This window comes from Manis pentadactyla, chromosome 2 (assembly GCF_030020395.1).
Source record: "Manis pentadactyla isolate mManPen7 chromosome 2, mManPen7.hap1, whole genome shotgun sequence".
NCBI lineage: Eukaryota > Metazoa > Chordata > Mammalia > Pholidota > Manidae > Manis > Manis pentadactyla.
The window spans coordinates 228391541-228411955 of record NC_080020.1 but is presented as its reverse complement, the minus strand read 5'-3'; the positions used below and the strand labels follow the sequence as shown (position 1 = coordinate 228411955).

At 44.3% G+C, this 20415-nt stretch overlaps 2 long non-coding RNA genes across 4 annotated transcripts; one reads left to right on the top strand and one right to left on the bottom strand.

Annotated features, from left to right (window-relative positions):
• The first annotated feature begins 5 nt into the window (after positions 1-5).
• Positions 6-11519, top strand: LOC118910497 (uncharacterized). Of its 3 annotated transcripts, XR_008995951.1 has the most exons (5): positions 6-159; positions 3363-3489; positions 6415-6508; positions 8562-8726; positions 11381-11519. It is a non-coding gene; the product is annotated as an uncharacterized LOC118910497 (long non-coding RNA). The 3 variants fall into 3 exon arrangements; XR_008995952.1 differs by lacking the exon at positions 6415-6508; XR_005024007.2 differs by lacking the exons at positions 6415-6508; positions 8562-8726; positions 11381-11519 and adding an exon at positions 4951-5572 and having other exon boundaries at positions 8-159.
• Positions 11520-12542: 1023 nt separating this feature from the next.
• LOC118910621 (uncharacterized) lies at positions 12543-15175 on the bottom strand. Its single transcript, XR_008995950.1, has 3 exons — positions 14603-15175; positions 14367-14478; positions 12543-14281 (listed from the first exon to the last, which is right to left on the bottom strand). It is a non-coding gene; the product is annotated as an uncharacterized LOC118910621 (long non-coding RNA).
• Between the last annotated feature and the right edge of the window lie 5240 nt (positions 15176-20415).

Genomic DNA, 20415 nt, shown 5'->3' with positions numbered 1-20415 from the left:
GCCAGTTTCCGGAAGAGGAAAGTGGCCGCTGTGGGCTTGGCAAGCGTCTGAACTGGGGACGCGTGAGGCTCCGCCGAGGCCCTGCCGTGGGCTGGCGGCAACCCCGATACGGGGAGGGCCAGGAACCGCTCTACTGCTTCCGAACCCCGCGAGCAGCAGGTAGCCCTTGGGGTCGCTGCCCCCGCGGCAGTGTCCCGGGTGGGGCGGCAGGGCTCACCGGAGGCATTGGGGCCTCGGTCCAGGCAACCCAGCGAAAGCAGGCAGGCAGCAAGCGAATTCAGCGTGGAAGTCTCATCTTTTCCCCTGCGTGTTTCTGCAGTATTACATTACACATAAATGCTCTTTAAAACTGATGTCCTAAAAATATTGTATTCGCCTGGATTTGTTTGCCATTTATCCATTAAGGAAGGAAATAAAAAAAGCATACCAAAAAAATGAAAAAGTAGTTAAAGGGAGGACGTCAGGGAAGAAGGGAATTTGAACCTGATGTCTTTGGAGACTGGTGTGTGACAATAACAACAGACAGCTGCTCACGTACGTGTTATTTTCAGAAAGTTCACACGCTAACTTTCTCCGCCGATCGTCCAGTTTCAAAGACAACAACCTTTACTGTTGTCTAGATCTGAAGACGAGAATTCTTGGTGTAGTTAGAAGAAAACTAAAGGGAATAGTGTAGGTTAATTGTGCAAAAGGGTTCTTTTGAAATTAGAACATAATCCTCACTTCCCTTACATGGAACTGAAGTGGGTCATTTTGAGTACAGGCTATGGTTGGGTAAGGACTTCTGGGCTTAGAAATTTTGTTTCTATTATAACTGTCCTTAAAATTACAGTCGAAATTCTGCCTTCTGCCTGAGACCTTCTTTGAGGAAATAGGTAGGACCACCATCCTTGAAGAGGAGTGTGCCACAGTAGAAAAATCATGGGCTTCATAGTGGTAATAAATAAGCCTTTTAAGCAAGTTATAAAAAGAGAAAAGGTTTATTTCCCAACCTACACTGGATGGTTTTCAAGAAATCTTGAATAATTTTACACACAAAAAGCATGTCTTTTATTATTTTCAAGAATGTATTGTAAAAGACACTGACTGTAAAACACAATAGTATTTGTCCCTAAGCGCTAAGTGTTTTAAAGATATATAGACATATCCTACTCCTAACTTTGATAATTAAGGGCCTTAGACCATTTCACTTTATGCAGTCCTATTTCCCACTGACGCCCAGATCTGTGTTGTTTCATTATTCTGGTTGGAATCTTTGCCTCTGCAAAGCTGGCCTCTGGAACACCCTCTCCCTCTCCTTAGACCCAGATCCCACCAGCTGCTCAAAACTCACCTTTTGAGTATTTTGCTGGTTCTCCTGTTTTCAGTTTACTGTATAAATACCTTCATGGTAATTATATCTTTTTGGGGGTAGATTTTTATTATAAGAATATACACTAATTTAACACATCCTACAAGCACAATAATAATGAACTTGGATGTAATGCAATGTTATCCTAGATGTCTATGCTTGGAAGCTTTCCTTCAGACACTCTGCTTTCCTTATATTGCCACAACCACTCAAGGCTAATTAAAATGTCATTTTTAAAGAGTCCATAAAATTTCCTTTATTAAACTTGGAATGGGCTCCTTTTGAACATATTCTTCATTCTATTTTCTTTCTCCCTCATTTTGATCACTACAGGAAGATTTTAACATATTCAAAAGGCTAAGAGTGTATTGAACTCTTATACATAGTACCTAGCTTCAGCAATTCACAGACAACCCATCATGTTTCAGCTATACCCTCACCACCCTGTCATCCTCAGATTATTTTGAATGATTTTGAAGTAAGTCTATGGCAATTACCTCTGTGGGTTGTAGTGTACTTACCTGATCACCCCCTCCATCTCAACTTGATGGCAAACTGGGCTTAATTCATCTCTGGGTTCCCTGGGCCTGCCCCAGTGCCTGGTATGTAGCACACTCTCAGTAAATATTTCTTGATTAAAAATGAACAATTGATCACTCCTCTTCCTGACCCAAAGCCCTAATTCTTCATTCCATACATTTTGGCCATTGGTAATATTGAAAACAACATAGCTCTGTTTAAGATGATTATTATTTCAGACAGGTCCATTTACACATTTTGTCTCCAACAAGAAATGTCATAGCTTAGAGCCAGGAACCACATTTGAGGGAATAGTGTTTTCTTTAAGACAAAAGTGAGAACAGGTGTTCTTGGTCCTCAGTGCCAGGAAGGTTTGACCTGCACTTTCCACTGAGGTTGGAACTGCAAAGCAGGGTACAGGTGCTCCAGTATTTCTAGTACCACCTCTGATACAAACTTCCAGTCCCTAGGCTGTAATGAACTACAGCATAGTGCTTATTAGATGCCTATGCTTAGAGCTAAGAGCACAGAGGCTCCAGAGCCAGACTACCTGTGTCCAAATCCTGCATCTACCACTGTCTACCCAGATAGAGTCTGGATAGAGCAAGTTAATCTAATCGCTCTCTGCCTCTGTTTCCTCATTTGAAAAATGAGGATTATAATAGCACCTACCTAAGAAGGCCTTTGTAAAGATGAGATGAGTATATACCATAACTCATTGAGTCCAGGACATCTATTTTAATATTCCTGAAATCAGGATGTGTCTTGCATGTCATGCATGTTTAATTGACCATATTTTTTCTCAAGTGGTATGTGAGGTAACGGTGCACCTTATAGTTAATGGGTTTTTAGAGTCAATAAAATCCAGTACATATGAAGCATTTAGAACATTGCCTGATATACTAGGCACTATGGATTAGTTATTTTTTAATCAACTGGTATTCATCAAAACAATATCAATAATCATTTAAGTTAACTGGAATTATATTGGTTTGAACTTTAAAGTTTGCTTGAAAATAATGTATTAATTTGTTTTGCTATACAGTAGTACAAGAGCTACAAGCACAATAAACTTAGAGCTAGATTTATATTTGCCCATCTTTAAATAAAACATTAAAAAGAATTAAGTCCTGACTTTACTGCAACTGGATAGGCTCCTGGAACAGAAGGAGGACGTTGGTGGAAAAACTGGTAAAATCTGTAGTTTAGTTAATAGTATTGCCCCAGTGTGAACCTCTTAGTTTTGATAGATACGCTGTGGCTACGTAAGGTGGTAGGAATAGGGGCAGCTGGATGGGAGTATACGGGACTCTCTGTCACATGTTTACAGCTTTGCTGCCCATCTAAAATTATTTCAAACTAAAGTTTTTTCTTAAGAGTTAAGCCAACACTGAGAGTCTGAGATTTCCATTTACATGGTTGAACAGTATTCAAGGCTGAAAAATGCTGTCTTATATTGTAATTTTTTATTTACTTATCCATATCCCCATAGATTTCCAAACTGCAAGATACATCACCTGATCTCTGGTGCCTCCGAAGTGTCTCACCCTGTGTAGGTGCTCCCTACGTGTACGTCCAGAGAATTAATAATGAAATCACCGAAGTTCACTGCATGCAGAGTAAGCATTCTAAATTAAATGATTCTCACAAGTTCTCTCTTTTTTAATCTTCACTAAAACCTTCTGAGGGAGGTAGTATTACTATTCCAATATTACAAATGAGGAAGATGAGACTTCAGCTCACAAAAAAGAAACTTGCCCAAAGATGTTAATAATTTTTCAATCTATGTACGGGGTATCGAGTTGTTGAAAATACTGTTTTCTCAACTTTTCTGTAGGTTTGAAAGTTTAAAAAGAAAATCAAATTTGCCCCAGGTTGCATGAGACACAGGAGGCAAATCCCACCTGTGTGACTGCAGATCACTTCCCCCCTTCTCTCCCCACTCCTCCTCCTCCTCCTGCTTCTCTCCACCCTTCCCCTCAGCCTCCTCAGCCTCTCTGTCCTCAACCCCGTCCTCTAGTTATATACCACCTGTCAGGATTCCTAGTTGCAAACAACATTTACAGATTCTGACCATTTCATAAGGGAAAAAAATTCACAGAAAGCCTCTTGAGAGGCTCACAGATTCCTCAGGAAAGCAAGGAAGCCAGCTGAGATATAAGCAGAATAAGGGAGGCTGTACCTCGTCCAAGTTTTATCCAGCAAGGACTCTGCTGTCCTCCCCACTGAACCCACACACCATAGTTTGCCACCCTTGGAAACTGGACCTTCCTGCGGCCACTGCAGCCACCACCTCTAGGAGGGATGCTCCCATCCTTTCATCACATGACAGTCCCAGTCTGGAACCCATCCTGCATCTGACCAGCCAAACCTAGAGCAATGGCCAGTGTCCAGGCCCAGTGGGAGGCCAGGAGGACATACCTGGTGTTCTCAGCTTCTGCACAAGGCCAGTTCTAGAGACCTTGGAAGAGGGTTCAAAAGCTGGGCAAAGATGACAGATGTACACTCCTAGGCTTTTGTTCAGTGTGAATTATCTTAATGCATTTTCCAGAAGACTTGTAGACACTCGTGGTTTAGCATATTAACCTGGGGTCCATAAGTCAGGACTCTGTGGGGTGGGCTTTAAGGAGTTCTAAAACCCCCCAAACTGATGCCAAATATCTGTATGTGTGCATTTTCCCTATGGAACAGACACCGAGTTCTCATCAGATTCTTAAAAGGATTGTTGACCTGGATAAGGTCAGGAAACTTAATCAGAGCCTGGGCCTTGGAACTATGCCCCACCCAATTTTGCCAGCCCTGCCCTACCGGGCCACACTATTCGCACTGAAGCCAGGTAGGTTTTTGGTGCCCCTACTGCCAAGACCGTGGAGCATCTGTGTTTCTTCTAGGACCTGCTTCCTCATTTTCTCTGTGTGAAGCATTCTAATAGGCCTGTGAATAGATTTCCCAGCTTCACCTAGAAAACCACACCCTTCATTCCCCTCATCCCCGACCTAATAAATGGGACCATCACCCACCAAGTTGTTCACCCTCTAAATCAAGTCCCCCAGAAAGTCTTATCTGCTTTATCTCCGCAGGAAGGTCAGCGCCAGTGTCCCTTTCTGGTCCCAGCCATCGCCACCTACTGCCTGGTTTCCTCCAGAGCCTGCGGGCTGGTCTCCAGCTCTCACCCTACTCCGTGTGGTCACTTCTCCCCTCAGCCCCCAGAGCACTCTTTTAAAAACAGTGCATCAGACGGTACTGCACTCCTGCTTAGAACCCAGAGCACTCACACCTAAACGGAAACCCCTTCGTGATGCCCAGATCCTGCACGACTGGTCTGCAGTTGGTCTCTCTAAGTGTGTCACAGAGAGCTCTCTTCGGTGACTCTAGCCACACTGCTTTCTTGCTCTTCCGGCCTCAGGGTCTTTGCTCTTGCTGTTCTCTCTGGCTAGAATGCTCGGACTTCAGATTTTTCGTGGCCGGCTTCTTTGCACCATTCAGATCTCAGTTGAAGTGTCACCCACCCCTCCCCCGTCCCCCCATGAAGATGTCCTCTCTGAACCCTTCCCCATCCCAGCACCCTCTATCACATCCAGGTGCTTTATTGTCTTTATTGCATTTATTAGCTGACATGACTTTGCTCTTTGACACTGCAGCCCCTTTATACTCTGGTTCCTCCATGCTCACTAGAGTGTAAGCCCCATGAGAACAGGGACCTTATCCATCTGCTGCTAGGTATATAATTATAGCAACACTGAGAAGAGAGCAAAATGTAAATATTCGCTGAATGAATGAAAGAAGACGCTGCTTTAAGTGATCACCAAAAGAGAATGTTTCCGTTCTTCAGACACTTGCTGACCTCGTGGTCTTCTTGCCTGTAAAAGCCCATCTCAGCGACCCCGAATGCCTGATGGCTAGCCAAGCTGTTCTCAGCCCAAGACACCAAGCCCACCCATCTACCTGTTTCTACCTATAACCTGTGGAGGAATTTTCCATACCTTAAAAACACCATTCACAACTGGATTTGTTTTCTATTGCTATATAACAAACTACCACAAACAGTGGCTTAAAACAGCATGAACACTGGCTCACAGTTCTGTAGATGGAAGTCCGGCACAGCATGGCTGGGTTCTCTGCCTCAGCGTACCACAAGGCAGGAACAAAGATGTCGGCCAGGCTGAGCTCTGGTCGGAGGTTCTAGGGAAAAAATCAGCTCCCAGGCTCATTATCGCTGTGAGTGGGATTCGGCCTTCTGCAGCTGTAGGCCTGAGCACCCTTGTTTCCCTTGTTGGCTCTCAGCCTGTGGCCACTCTCAGCTCCCAGAGGCCATTCTCAGGCCCTTCCCCTGCTGTACCCACAGGCAGCTCACAACATGGCACCTGCTTGCTTTCAGACTTTTCTCGACTTCCTCTGCGGCACCCAGCAGAGGAGACATCCTGGAAAGAGCTCATGCAAGTAGGTTAGGCCCTATCTCAAAATCAACCAACTACTCTTCTTAATTACACTTGCAAAGTCTCTTTTGTCATATAACATAACATAATATCCTATTTTATTCACAGGGGAGGAATCATGCCAAGGTGGGCATGGGTCACCCTAGATCCTGCCAACCACAACCAGTAAAGGCTAAGCCACCATCATCATCACCCAGCCAAGGTAGCTTTCCCACAGAGCAGAGGAGGATGACCCCTCCCTCCATGCAATAGACTCCTGGGGTTCAGAAGAATCTGAGAAATTAACTTCAGTTAAGCACATATGTATTCAGTTGCTACTATGTGTAAATACCATGAGTTGAATTGAGTTGAAATACTCTCAGGACTTACTGTAACATTTTTGTGTTATTTTAATACTTCTTTATGTTTGATCAAATGTACTGCGACCACATTCATTCATACATTCATTCAACAAATACTTCTTGAGTTATTACTATGTGACAGGCATGGATCAGACATTTGTCATTATGTCTGCTTAGTTTGTAAGCTTCTAAAAGGTAGGTTTCAAGTGAAATTACACATATGAAAATGCTTTGTAGATGACATTACGTTATTATATAAAAATAAGACATTACTATGTCTTTCTCTGTGAGTTGAATTGGCATAGAGGCTCCAGAGTGTATATTGCATTAATAACGTTAACATTTTTAGGGATGCTATGCACTTTGTACACTGGCACCGCTCTTTAGTTTAACACAACCTTATGTTTTGCCTTTTATCCATTTTACGGCACTGAGGCAGGAAAGAGAAAGGAATATATAGTTCATAGTTTTACTGTTAAAAAAGATATACTTTTTCATTGTGCTTAAATGGCCAACTGTAAAATAAACTATTTTTGATCATGGAAATTTATTTCCTAGTTATGACATATAATAGGCACTTGGTATCTGCTGAATGAATAAATGAATGAAAAACTAAACTTAAAAATGGCTAAAGCTATATTCATGTTATTAAGAAAATAACATTTCATAAATTTTATTGATATAAATTTATTATTGTTTTCATTAACATTATTAATATGAACATTTATCTTCAATGAACCAGAATGAGTTATTATCTACATTATGGACAAAGTTAAACCGGACTTTATGTTGGGGTTAGAGTTTGTTCTCCTCCCCTCTTGTCCCTCTGCCACAAGGAATTGAAGGGCAGATGCAAAGAGGCGAAGCAGAGCAAAAGTTTCATTTGAATACAGTCCAAGGGAGAAGCTGGCCAGAGTCAAGGCAGACAAAGGCAGGTTTACTTGAATAAAGCAGAGGAAGGGGAGGCTCATTGACGGGAACCTGCAAGCTCAAATCAAAGCTCTCAGCAGCCCCTCCCTTCTTTTCTGAAGTAGGCCAGAGAGAGTGAAGACTTGTGCTTAAAGTTTGGAAAATAGAATGCAATAGCCAAGTGACAAAGGCACAACTGGAGGAGCAGAGAGGAAACGTAGTAAGCTGGGCATTAAGAAGTCTTAAAAATACACACTCCACTAAGAGAGAGTGCAGGCAACCTCCGAGAGGAAGCATGTTTAAGGGTTAGGTTCTGGGGTTTTACAGGGCGTTTTCAGTAAGGGTCAGCATAAGGCATGATTTATAAAGGTGATTTATAATTCCTTTGAAGTTGTATCTTAAGAATAGGGTTATTTAGGAGACTGTTGGCTTGGATCTCAGCATTCTTTGTCCACATAGGTTTATTTACACTTAGAAGGTCTGTCTCCTGCCCTAGTTACAAAGTTACTTGATTAAGTCCCTAGAAGAAGAGGAAAAAAACAGTGTATAGGTTAAGGGTAAGGAATAAACTGGGCCTTTTTGCAGGCTAGATTTTACAATGGCATAATCTAATTGGTACAGTGAAGACATGGGCTGTGCTGGGATACTTTTCTTTATCTGGGGAATCTCCAGACATTCTAAATCACTCCTGGCCTTCGGAATCTCAACTAATTAACTCATTAATTCTGTGAGTCCTTTCTGGCTCTCTGGTTTTACCTGGTTGGTTAATTCTTTAAGTCCCTTTTGGTGGAATTTACTGGCCTTACTCTCTCTCCACTTGCTCACGTCTATTTTTCTGCCTAACATTTAGATTAACTAAGGTTTTTATTTGCTTGTTGGCTTTAGGTGATAGTGGTAGGGGGTAATGTTAGCTATCTTATTCCACAAGATAATAGAATATAACCCTGAAATCTCCTTTCTGTTTCCTTCTCCCTTTATCCCCCTATGTATTGGCCCTATTGCCAGGCGTTGTGCACATTAGGAATGAAAGGCTGCATGGGACCAAGTCCACACTGACTGGAAGTTCTGAAGGGGAAGAAAAGGGCAGCTGGGCAGTAAGACAGACCAGAAGACTTCTTACACTTGACCATGAAGATCTTCACTAGGACCTGGGCCCCAAACCAGACCACAGTAAGCACCCTACACCCAGCCCCAGACAGTGAGATGCTACCTTGCTATATACATTTCCTCCACCAGTCACTTACCCTTTGTATGGACAATACCAAATACAAATGTGCATACATTTACAGCCTATTTGGAAGGAGACATTCTGGGGTGTTTAATATGTAGAATCCTTTGAATAAGAACAGGTATTTACTGAGAATGAGCACAGGCTATTTATACTCTAAGGAATACAAGCTGGTGACTTCCGGGCTTGAAAGTGTATGCCCCACTCTTCCTCTGTGATGGAGCTGCTGGCTGACATTCCCACCACCAGCAAACTCCTTCCATCAGAGCTTCAATGCCCAGATCACAGTGGGTCTTATGCCTCATTGTTTGTTGACTCAGTTTTCAGAACCCAGTCACTGGACTACAACACTAGTGAATGTTCTACCTCCTAAGAGCATTTAAATTGATCAGGTTATAACAAACGACAAAAGCCACTGATTTTGGAAGAAAGCAGTTCACTTCATGGATGACTTGCCTGGGTCCTGCAGAGCCCTAGGGCTGCCCGCTCCACAGGAACAGAGACAGTAATCAAAGTGTGATGTGCAAACGACCCGTGCAGTCACACAGGGCCCTGTGCTCAGAAGGGCCTTACACTTGGCTTAACTCACTATGGTCACTATCTTGAAATTCTTCCTAATTTCTGAATAAGGGCCCTATATTATGCACCCAGTCCTGTGTACAAGGCATAATGGCATGCCAAGGAGGGGCCCCTAACTCATTTGGGGGCTGGGGAGGCCTTCAGAAAGAGGAAGGTATGGGGGAGATCAGGAAATGTAGCTGAAAAGGTAGGCAGTTGAGACTCATCCTAGAGCTGACGGGCTTTGAGCCAGAGTGGTGTGGTCAGATGTGCAAAACAGCCTCTCTGAGGCCGGTGGTCAAGCTAGATTTGCAGGGCCCAGCTAGTAAGGCCGTGACTGCCATTACCTAGGTGAGTAACGAGGAAGCCTGCATGATGGCAGGGGAGGCAGGGACAAAGATGAGGATGGAGCCGGTACATGTTTAGTGAGAAAAATCAACAGGCCATAATGATTGTAGTTAGAGGAAAAGGACAGGACAAAACTAAGGGTGCCTCTCAGTGTCGGAGTCAGGCATGGTAGTACAGAGCACGTTTTGGTGTTGGGTAGTCGGGGGAGAAAGGGGAAGAAAATAAATACTTCAAGTTGAGATTTGTTGTTGAGATGTCCAGAGTCTCACCACACCCATCTATAGGTTCAATGCAATCCCAATCAAAGTCCCAGCAGGACTTTTTTTTTTTTTTTATTGTAGAAATTGGCAAATTGATTCTAAAATGTTTTCTCAAAACCTTTTTTCAAAAAATGTTTGGGAAAAAATATTAGAAGACTGACACTACCTGATTTCAAAACATACTACACAGCTATAGTAATCAAGACAGTATGTGTCTGCAGTAAGAATCAACAAACACATCATGGGAAAGAATGAAAAGCCCAGAAATAGACCCCGATTTATGTAATCACCTGATTTTTAACAAAGGCACAAAAACAATCCAATAAGAAGAGAAAATTCTTTTCAGCAAATGGTGATGGAATAACTGGCTTTCCATTTGAGGGAAAATGGACCTTTAGTTCTACTTTATACTGTATGAAAGTAGGAATTCAAAATAGATCAAAGGCCTAAAAACCACAAAGATTTTATGTTAAAGTTAAAACTATAAAGATTTTAAAAGGAAATAGGAGAATATCTTGTAACTTGGAAGATAAGCAAAGGTCTCTTAGTCTCAAAAATCCATGATCATAAAAGAAAAACTGGTAAGTTAGACTTCATTAAAATTAGAGACTTCTGATCCTCAAAACATACAGTCAAGAAAATGAATAAGCAGGATGCAGACTGAGTCGTATCTGACAAAGGACTGGTATCTAGGATGTATAAGGAACTCCTACAACTCAATAATGAAAAAGCAAACAACCCAATAAAAATATATTAGGTGATTAATGACAATAAGTACACAAAATTATCCATTACATAATTTGTCATCTGAGAAATGGAAATTAAAATCACAGTGAGCTGTCATTACACACACACATCTGAATGGCTGAGATGAAAAATTCTGACAAAGCAAGTACTGTGTGTGTAGGATGTGGAGCAATAGGAACTTCCACACAGTGCTGGTGGGTGTGTGAATTAGTGCACTCGCTTTGTAAAACCACTTAGAACTATCTGCACAAGTTGAATGTATATAAACCCTATGGCCCAGCAACTCATTCCTAGATACCTGTTCAATGCAATGTGTATAGTGTGTTCACCAAAAGGCATGTATGAGGGTGTTCACAACAGCATTATTCATAATAAGCCAAAACTCGAAACAAGTCCACAAAAAGACACTGTGGTACCCCCGACAATGGATAGTGTACACAAGTTAACAGTGAACGAACCATCACTACACCCAAGAGCATAGACTCCTGTAAGCATAATATGGGACTCATGACACCAGACACCAAAGAGTAGATGGTGTAGGATTCTCTTCGTAACAGATAAAACTAACCAATGGTGTTAGGTGGTCAAGAGAGTAGCTTCCTTTGGGGAGAGGGAGGGTGGGTTGGCTGGAAGAGGGCCAAGAGACTCCTGGTACATTACTAATGCTCTATTTTTTGATCTAGGTGATTGTTTCATGGCTGTTCCCATCTGTGATTCAGTGAGCTGTATACCTGCAATTTGTTCTTTCCTGTATATATGTTATAGTTCATTTAAAAAAATACCCACACATTAATTTTTAGAGCAGCTGTAGGTTCACAACATAACTGAGCAGAAAGTACAGAATTCTCATATATCCCTACCCCCACGTGCACACAGCCTCCTCATTATCAATATCCTCTACCAGAAGGTACATTTGTTACAACCGAGGAACCTACACAGACACGTCGTAATCATCAAAAGCCCATGGTTGACGCTGGGGAGCGGGGGCATTCACTCTTTGTCTGGTGCATTCTATGTGTTTAGACAAATGGATAATGACACACATGCACCTTTATAATGGTGTTGTAAGAGTAGTTTTACTGCCCGAAAGATCCTCTGCGCTCTGTCTCGTCATTCCTCCTTCCCCTTTGTACCTTTAAAATGAAAAGTTTTAAAAGGTAGAAAGAACAGATAATGCTGTGAGAGTGGATGAAATTTCTCCTGAGAAGTGCAGAGATGAGGCTTCCTAATCTGGAGTTCATGACACTAGGGGAACCCATACACCCCCGTTAATACTCTCTGAAAGAAATCCTGTGCATGTATAATGTGCTCTTACTTTTTCTAGGCAGAGAGCAGCAGAGAATGAAAGGGAGTCATGACCTCTGATGTGGGATGAGACAGTGATGGGGGAAGGGCGGGGTCTCAGGGACGACAAAGACAGGGGCTCCAAGAAAGGGCATGACAGAAGGAGCTGGGACGGGGTGACCTCAGCAAGCACGAGGTCACGGAAGGCACAGGAGAGGAGGCTCCAGAAGAGAGTGCTAGGCCAGGTCACAGGGAACAGGGTGCTAGCACCCACAGCCATGCTGTCCACGGGCTTGGAACTGAGGGGAGGCGGTTTGCAAAGAAGCGGTGAGGGGAGCCCAGGCAGCGGACGGAGGGGGGCAGGCCCCCCGCCTGCGTGCTTTCCAGGCTCAGCCAGTGGTTTACTGCTGCCGGGCACTGACTTCCCACCCCACATCCCCACATGCCCCCAACACCCCGATGCCTGGCACTTCTTAGGGAAAGCCCTGGGGAAGTGCATTTCCCCACCACTCAGTCTCATTATACCTTTTCACCTTCCTTGTAGAACTTTAAAAAAAAATGTGAATTTCTCATTTTTATTTACCTGTTTACTTGCATATGCACCTGTCTTCTATATAGAATGTAAGCTTCCTGAGGTTGGTGGCCCTGCCTGTGGTGTCCCCTGTTGTCACCAGCAGGGAGCACACACACAAGCACACAGGCTCCCCAGCCCCCCACTGTCAGGCCCACACCTCCTGTGTGCACAGCAGGGAGGAAGGAAGACAGGGCCTGAGGGCTCCCTGCAAGGGGGAACTCAGGGACCCAGGGGCCAGTGTCAGGACAGGAGGAGATGGCGTTTGTTTGCAGGCCAAGGGGAACAATCAGCAGAATGACAGTGTGAAGACAAGGAAAGGTGTGAGGTTACAGGTGGGAAGGTGGGGAGGACTCGGTGGCAGGCGTGGTGGTGCCGGCCCTGGAGAGCAAGACGGACCCATCTTCTGAGATGAGAAAAAGTGGCCAAGGGGGCAAGGGATACGTAGGATGACCGAGTCATAGATTGGCCAAGTTAGAAGGGATGTGACTCTGGGGGGTCTCACTCTTCTTGGAGTAGGAGCGAGGTCATCAGAGAATGGAGGCTGCAGAGCCCAAGGAAGGGCCACCAGCCGAACAGCAGCGCTGAACTGGCTCGATCGCCTTGACCACTGCTTGTCTGTTTCTCTCATCCCCGCGAGCAGGTGCGGCCCCTGAGAGGAGCACCTGGCCTGGCCTGAAGACTTGGCTGGGGAAAGGGGCTCCGGCGCCAGGAGTGGTGCCGTCTGCACCTGGGTGGCCCTTCCCCACGCGGCTTGGCCGCCAAGGGGCAGGCAGAGGAGACACGCCACAAAGTGGATTAGCTTCGGGTTTTGCTGAACAAAGTGGGTGTGATTTGTGGAAAGAGGGCACGAGGGAATCAAAGGTGAAGGAAGGTCAGTCAGTTGGCTGGCAGGTAAAGGAGCGAGGTCCAGAGATGACAGTGGGAGAGCAGGGGTGTGTGTGGCCCCAGAAAGCGCAGTGGGAGTCGGGCAGGCAGTGGGAAGAACCGCAGGCAGTGGTGGGAGTGGGATACTGGTGTTTAAGCTTCCGGAGGTGGAGTAGTTTCAGGTGATGATGACAAGGAGCAGGTGCGGCCACAGGAGGGGGCAGCTGGGAGGACAAAAAAGGGAAGGTCCTCGGAATGAGGGAGATCCCGGAGCTTAAAGGCAGTGGTGGATGTGTCCACGGCGACACTCAATCCAGAGGTCACATGCCCACAGCGTCACCGAGAAAGGGGGAATGCCCAGATGATGACATTTCACTCGCGCATCACTCACCGCTCATTCATTTGGGAAATACTGTTGATTAGCCTCGCCCCTGCGGTGAGCCAGGCAGGCACGGGCCTTTCCCTGGTGGGTCTCATCATCTCCCAGGACCTATCAACATGACACCCAGCCCTGCTTTCTCTTGTCCCTTCTTAGGAGGGGCAGAGGGCAGCCGGTTGGCTGGACAACAGGAGCCCTAGGGGGCAGGGGCCTCTGCTCATGGAGGCGTCTGGTCTGGCGGCAGTGGCTCCCTGATGGGTGCCCTCAGGGGAGGGCCCTGGCAGGAAGTGGAGGAAGGTTGGCATGCAGGGAGTCTGCTCGCCTGGGAGATGGCTTCAAGGAGCCCCGAGCTTTAGAATCAAGGGAGGACACAGGGCACTCTGGGAAGAACTGGAGTGAGAACAGGGTGGGGGGAAGCAGGGATGATGAGAAAATGGGCATGGTGGGATGGGCTGGCCAAAGAAACGAGGGTCCCCAAGGGACCTGTGGACACAAGGCTCAGGGTCATCCTCAACCTGGACCCTCAAGCTCTCTCCCAAGAGATTTCACCCTTGAGTGTCGCTAATACCTCGGAAGCCCCAAACTGCATGTTGGTGTCCGTGCACTGCTTCACTCTGACCGAGTTCCACAGGTTTCCACAAAGCAGACGTGTGTGGAAGACGGGTGCTGCTCTTCCGTGGCTTTTATGTATGTCAAGAACCACTATTCCTTTATAGCATTCGTACTCAAAATTCCCTATGATCATGGTGGTTGTTTTCCAAATGAACACATCTTAAAAACAATGCTGAGCATATAAAAGGATACCGTGATAGTTCATCCCAATACATTTCATCTGTTGGTGTGTCATTCCTGCCAAATAAATCCACAGGACAGGAGGCTGTACACATGGCACGAAGGTTCACAGGTGCCTCCAGCAGTTCTAAAAGAGAACTTTAAAACTTCATTCGGAAGATGGCAGGGCAGGAGCCTCATTTGCACCCTCGGGCACCGCCTACACCGTCCTCCTGAGGTGCTGGGGCGAAGGGGTGTGGAGGACAGAACCAGCCACTTCTCCCACCATCACCACCTGTGCACTCTTGCCTCTGCCTGCCAACTTCCTCCCCTGGTGAGCTGGTCTCCAGGGTCAGGTCAGGTAGAATAACTTGTAGCACAGCCTCCCTGAAGACCCATTCATTCCATGTGGGACCAGAGACACAGAGGCACAGAGATGATTCAGATACAGGGTCGAGAGGACCTGCTTCCTCACCAGAGCCAGCTTCAGGCTGAGGGCCAACAAGGGGATGGGAAGCTGGGCTGGAGGGTTCAGGGCAAGGCCTGGCCACTCCAGCCACCTATGCAGTGGCTTGCTCCCCCAAAATGTTGGCTGTACAGTGTTGGGATCAAAACAGAGGTCAAGTATTCAGAGAATCTGACATTCTTGATGTCTGAAATTATTAAGCATGGTGTGCTTCTCAGTATCTTAGTTTCTACAATGTTTGTAGAATCAAGGATTTGTTTTTCATGGCAATGAGCAACATATGTGTATCAAGTAATCAAACATCTGTTGATATATTTACTGCATATATGATATTTATCAAAATATGAGAATTCACTTATTAAACAAACATTTACAGAGAAGCTACTTTTTGCCAGGCACTGTGCTGGGCATTGGTGATACTGAGGAGTGGGGGCTGGTTTGTGGCCTCGAGGAGCTCGCATTCCAATGATGGGGACAGCAGAGTCCCCAGGACTACAGCCACATGCACTGGCTGCTGTGGTAGAGGGACGGGCAAGGCCAGCTGGGGTGCGAATTCAAGCAAGACCCTGGACAGGTTTCACAGGCAGTCGTGCTTGTGCTGACGTGTTTGTTTACAGGTTACCTTTTTTAGTAGATGGCATTTGTGGTTGCTTTCTTTTTCTAAATAGCTTTATTGAGATACAATTCACATACCGCACAATTCACCAATTATACTGTGTATAGTTCATTGGTTTTTTTTTTTCAGTATATTCACAGAGCTGTGCAATCATCACCACAATCAATTTTACATTTTCATCATGCAAAAAAGAAATTCCATATCCATTACTCATCACTTTCCACTTGGCTCCAATTCTTCCCACTGTACCCGTGCCCCTCCCCCTAACTCTAGGCAACTACGTGCTGCTTTCTGCCTTGGTGGATCGGCCTAGTCTGGATATGTCATATAAAAGGAATCATACACTCAATGTTCCTTTGTGACTGTCTTCCTTCACTCAGCATAATTTGTCAAGGTTCATGCATGTTGAAGTATGTGTCAGCACCCTATTCCTTTGCACCGCTGAATAGTATTCCACGGTGTGGATAGGCCACATTTTACTTATCCATTCATCAGCTGGTAAACATTTGAGTTGTCATCACTTTTTGGTTCTTGTGAATATTGCCATTATTAACATTTATGTCCAAGTTTTTGTGTGGATTGTCTTAAGTTTTTTTGTGGATGTCTGTTTTCATTTCTTAGGGTAGATACCTAGGTGTGGAATTGTTGAGTCATCTGGTTACTGGTTAACATTTAAGGAATTGCCAAACTCTTTTCCAAAGTGGCTGCACCATTTTATAATCCCACCAGCAATGCACTAGGGACCCAATTTCTCTACATTCTCATTAAATACTTAATTGTCCATCTTTTTCATTTAGCCATCTTAGTTGGGTGTGAAGTGGTATCTCACTGTGATTTTGATTTGCATTTCCCTAATAGCTAATGATGTTGAGCATCTTTTCATCTATTTATTGGCCATCCGTGTATTTCTTTAGAGAAGGTCTGTTCAGCTCCATTGCCCTATTTTAAATTGGATCTTTATATTATTGAGTTATAAGAGCTCTTTATAAATTCCAGATACAAGTTCTTTATCAAAGATATGATTTGCAAGTTTTCCTTCCATTCTGTAGGGTGTTTTTCCACCTTTCCACTTTCCAGATGATGTCCTTTGAAGCACAAAAGTTTTTAATTTGATGAAGTTCAATTTATCTAGCTTTTGTTCTTTGAGATTCTGGTGTTGTATGTAAGAAACTTTTTCCTAACCCAAGATTACAAAGATTTACTACTGTTTTATTCTGAGAAGTTTACAGTTTCAGAGCAGGAAGCTTTTCTACCTCTTAGAAAAAGAAACAGTGAATTTGTGAAGAATTGACAACGCAAAGGGGTTTGGAGTAGGGGTAGCAAATGGTGAAGAAGTAACCAGGAAGAGAAGGGTTAGTTCAGCCGGGTCGGCTTGTACAAGTTTCTCGGCCCCAGACTCCCCGTCTTTGGTGGGAAGGATGTTTGCTTACTCCCGGTACAGGGAGGGCACCTTTCGCATGGGAGTTTTGTCTCCTGCTTTCAGAAAGAAAAAGAAGGGTCAGATGTCCTTCTTGTATCTGCTTTTTCTTCAACCTTTAATTCAAACACAGTTTGACTCTTGTACAATGTGGGGTTAGGGGTGACAATCCCCCTGCACAGTCAAAAATCCATGTATAACTTTTAATTCCCCCCAAACCTAACTACTAATAGCTTACTGTTGACCAGAAGCCTTACCAATAACATAATTGATAAATACATATTACCTGTGTTATATGTCTTATATGCTGTATTCTTACAATAAAGTAAGCTAGACAAAATAGTTTTTTCGAGTTGTTGTAAATTACCAAAATACTCTCAATACATTTATTGGAAAAAATCTACATATAAGTGGATCCACACAGTTCAAACCTGTTGTTCAAGGGTCAACTGTAATCAGTATGCCCAAGTGGCATGTTATGGGGTGACATATCTTGGTTTCCTTCAAGACCAGTCAGGTAGTCTTGTGTTTTTCTCCCTTCACATACGGCTGCACGAGGCAGGCACAGGGCAGGTGGAGAGTTGGACTTTAATTGGGTCGGGTTTTTGTCCATCAAGCAAAACAAGGGAAATAAGGGACAAGAGAGCTGAGAGAGTATAATAAAATGATGGACAATGTTAAAAAACCAAATTCAACCCAGTAAAGTTGAGGATTTAAATGGCTTTATAAAGCGATTCATGACTTGGGAAGCATCCCATTCGGCAAGCAGAAAGATGCTCTGAGGAGTTGTATATAATGGAAGGTTTTTTAAGGAAGGAAAGTGGGGTCAGAAGTTTTCAGTTGAAGAAAAGACAGGATAGTTTCAGGAAAGGTCACTCTCACTGAGGGGAAGCATGGGGGTCCTATCATGCAGATGACCTCATCTTCCTTTGTGGGTGGGGAGTGGACAGGGCTCATTGGTGCTGACCAGGAAATGTGTGATTGACTCTTAAGACTACATTTCTGGGGGAGGTTGAAACTGCATTTGGGCAGTCATTAAGCCCCAGTTTGGTGGCCTGGTAAGACAGGTGACTTGCTCTTGGGCCTATGGCTGACTTTTTTTTTCATTATTATTAAACTTTTTATTATGAGAAATTTCAAACACAAAAAATCATAGCATAATTAACTCCCTATACTTAGTATCCAGCTTCAACAACTTTCAACATTTTCTGTGCCTGACTTTTTAACCATCATGAAATCTAAAGAGGCAAGAAGGGGTGATAGACAGTGGAAGGATCGAAGGATTTTGGTCTCAGGGGGGTGGAAAGGTAAGGAACTAGGGAAATAAGGTGGAAAAATGAGAGTGGTGGCATTGAGGAAAAAATAATTCACCTGGTGATTGGGGTAGCCATCTGTGACTTTATCCAAAGGAAAAAAAACCCATCATATTTCTGTGACAAGCAGTTATAGGGAGGTGTCTTTCTTGATGATTACATTTCAAAGAGGTTGCTCCTGAGACTTTAAGAGAAACTTCTCTAGGTTGTCATTTTGACCAGAGGCTTATGCAGCTTTTTAAAAATTTTATGTGTGTATCAGAAGGACAGTGGTAGGGTTTAAAAATATACTTTTCTCAGCAAATGCTCTAATAAAAGGAAAGGGAGGGCAGGGAAGATCTTTGCCTCTTTTGACTACTGGGCAAGATTAGTCTCTTTATTGTTTGTCCTTACAGTGGTCAGAGAGCACGGAAACAGTGAGCATCTAGAGTCCATGGTGATGATGAAGTCTGGGCTAAGGACGTGCGAGGAAAGGGCAGAGGGATGCCATCACTGAAGAAGGGTTCGAGGAAATAAGAGACCAGGGCATGCCAGAATCATTTTAATCTTGGTACATAGTGGTGCTGTCACCGAGCATTAAGCCATGAGTAGGAATGGAGAGAGCGGGAGTGAGGAACTACAATCTTGAGTAAGAGGTGGGGAGTGGCTGGGGGAATCTGTATCACCAGAGTAAGTGGGCAGTGAGTGGTATGTTTCAGCTGTGCTGTCCAATATGGTAGCTACCAGCCATGTGTGGCTATTTAAATTTAAGTTAATACAAATGAAATAAAATGTAAAACTCATTCCTTGGTTTCACTGTCCACATTTCAAGTGCTCAATAGACACGTGGGCGGGTAGAGGTGACGGGGAGAGGGAAAAAGACCCTAGAAGTGGCAGGAAGGAGCAGCGGGTACTGCCCCCTGGGGCCCCAGAGCTGGTAGAGGGACGTGAAACCCAATGGGCACAAGTTTAGGGGCTGCAGGGCTGAGGAGGGATAGGAAGATGGGCATGGGCAGAGGGCTGGGGAGGGACAGCGGCCTGGCCTGAGGCTTCCTGTGGAGAACGAGTGGACAGGGATACAGGCAGAGTGGGCTGTGGGGGACAGGGCCTCTCCCTTCCCTTCCAGGGACTGCGCCCTGCAAGTCTGCAAAGATCTTCCTTTTGTTGGTTAGTTTTCATCTTAATATAATTTCAAAATTACAGAGAAGTTAAAGAATAGCACAAAGAGCTCCCACAGATATAGATAAGGGTATAAACATATGGTGGGATTATATGTGTAAAGAGAGAGACACATACATCTGTATATAATGTGAACGTTATTATTTTTAACAGTTTGAGAGTAAGTTGAAGGCATTATGTCCCTTTACCACCCACTATTCCAGCCCTACAGCCACCCATTTCTCTAAGGAGCCCTGGTTCCTTTCCGTGGACAATGGTATTTAGAAATCAAGATCTAGATTACTGATGTGTTCACTGTTACTGGTAAATCACTACGTCTAGGCTTTCTCAATGAACAGAGCTAGGAAATTTACCTATTATCTATCTATCTACCCATCTATCTATCTATCTATCTAGCCATCCACCCATCTCAAAATCTTGTTCATTACTGACACCTCCAGTTCCTGTCGGGCAATACAGGACTGCTGTAGTTTTCTCCTATTCCACGTGTAACTTCCTTCCCCATGAGTGAGAAATCTGGCTTTCGATATTTATTTGCTCAATCTAGGATACACCAAAAAAATGTTTTCAGGCCTATTAACCCATACTGCTGTGAAAGGTGAACTATCTAGCTAGTGCTCAATATTTGCTTATAGATTATTTTTAAGGTTTTCATACAGTGAAATATATCAATTTTGAGGGTACAGTTTGGTATGTGTTCCTCAATGCCTACATTCATGTAAGCCACGTCCCTGCCAAGGGCTCCCTTTTGAACCCTGTTGATGAAGGCCTCTTAATAATTTTTATGGGAAATACATTGGCATAAGAATTTTTGGAGCTGTGATGAAAACATGGCAGGAGAAGGAAAGCCAGACTGACGCTGCGGAGACGGAGTTG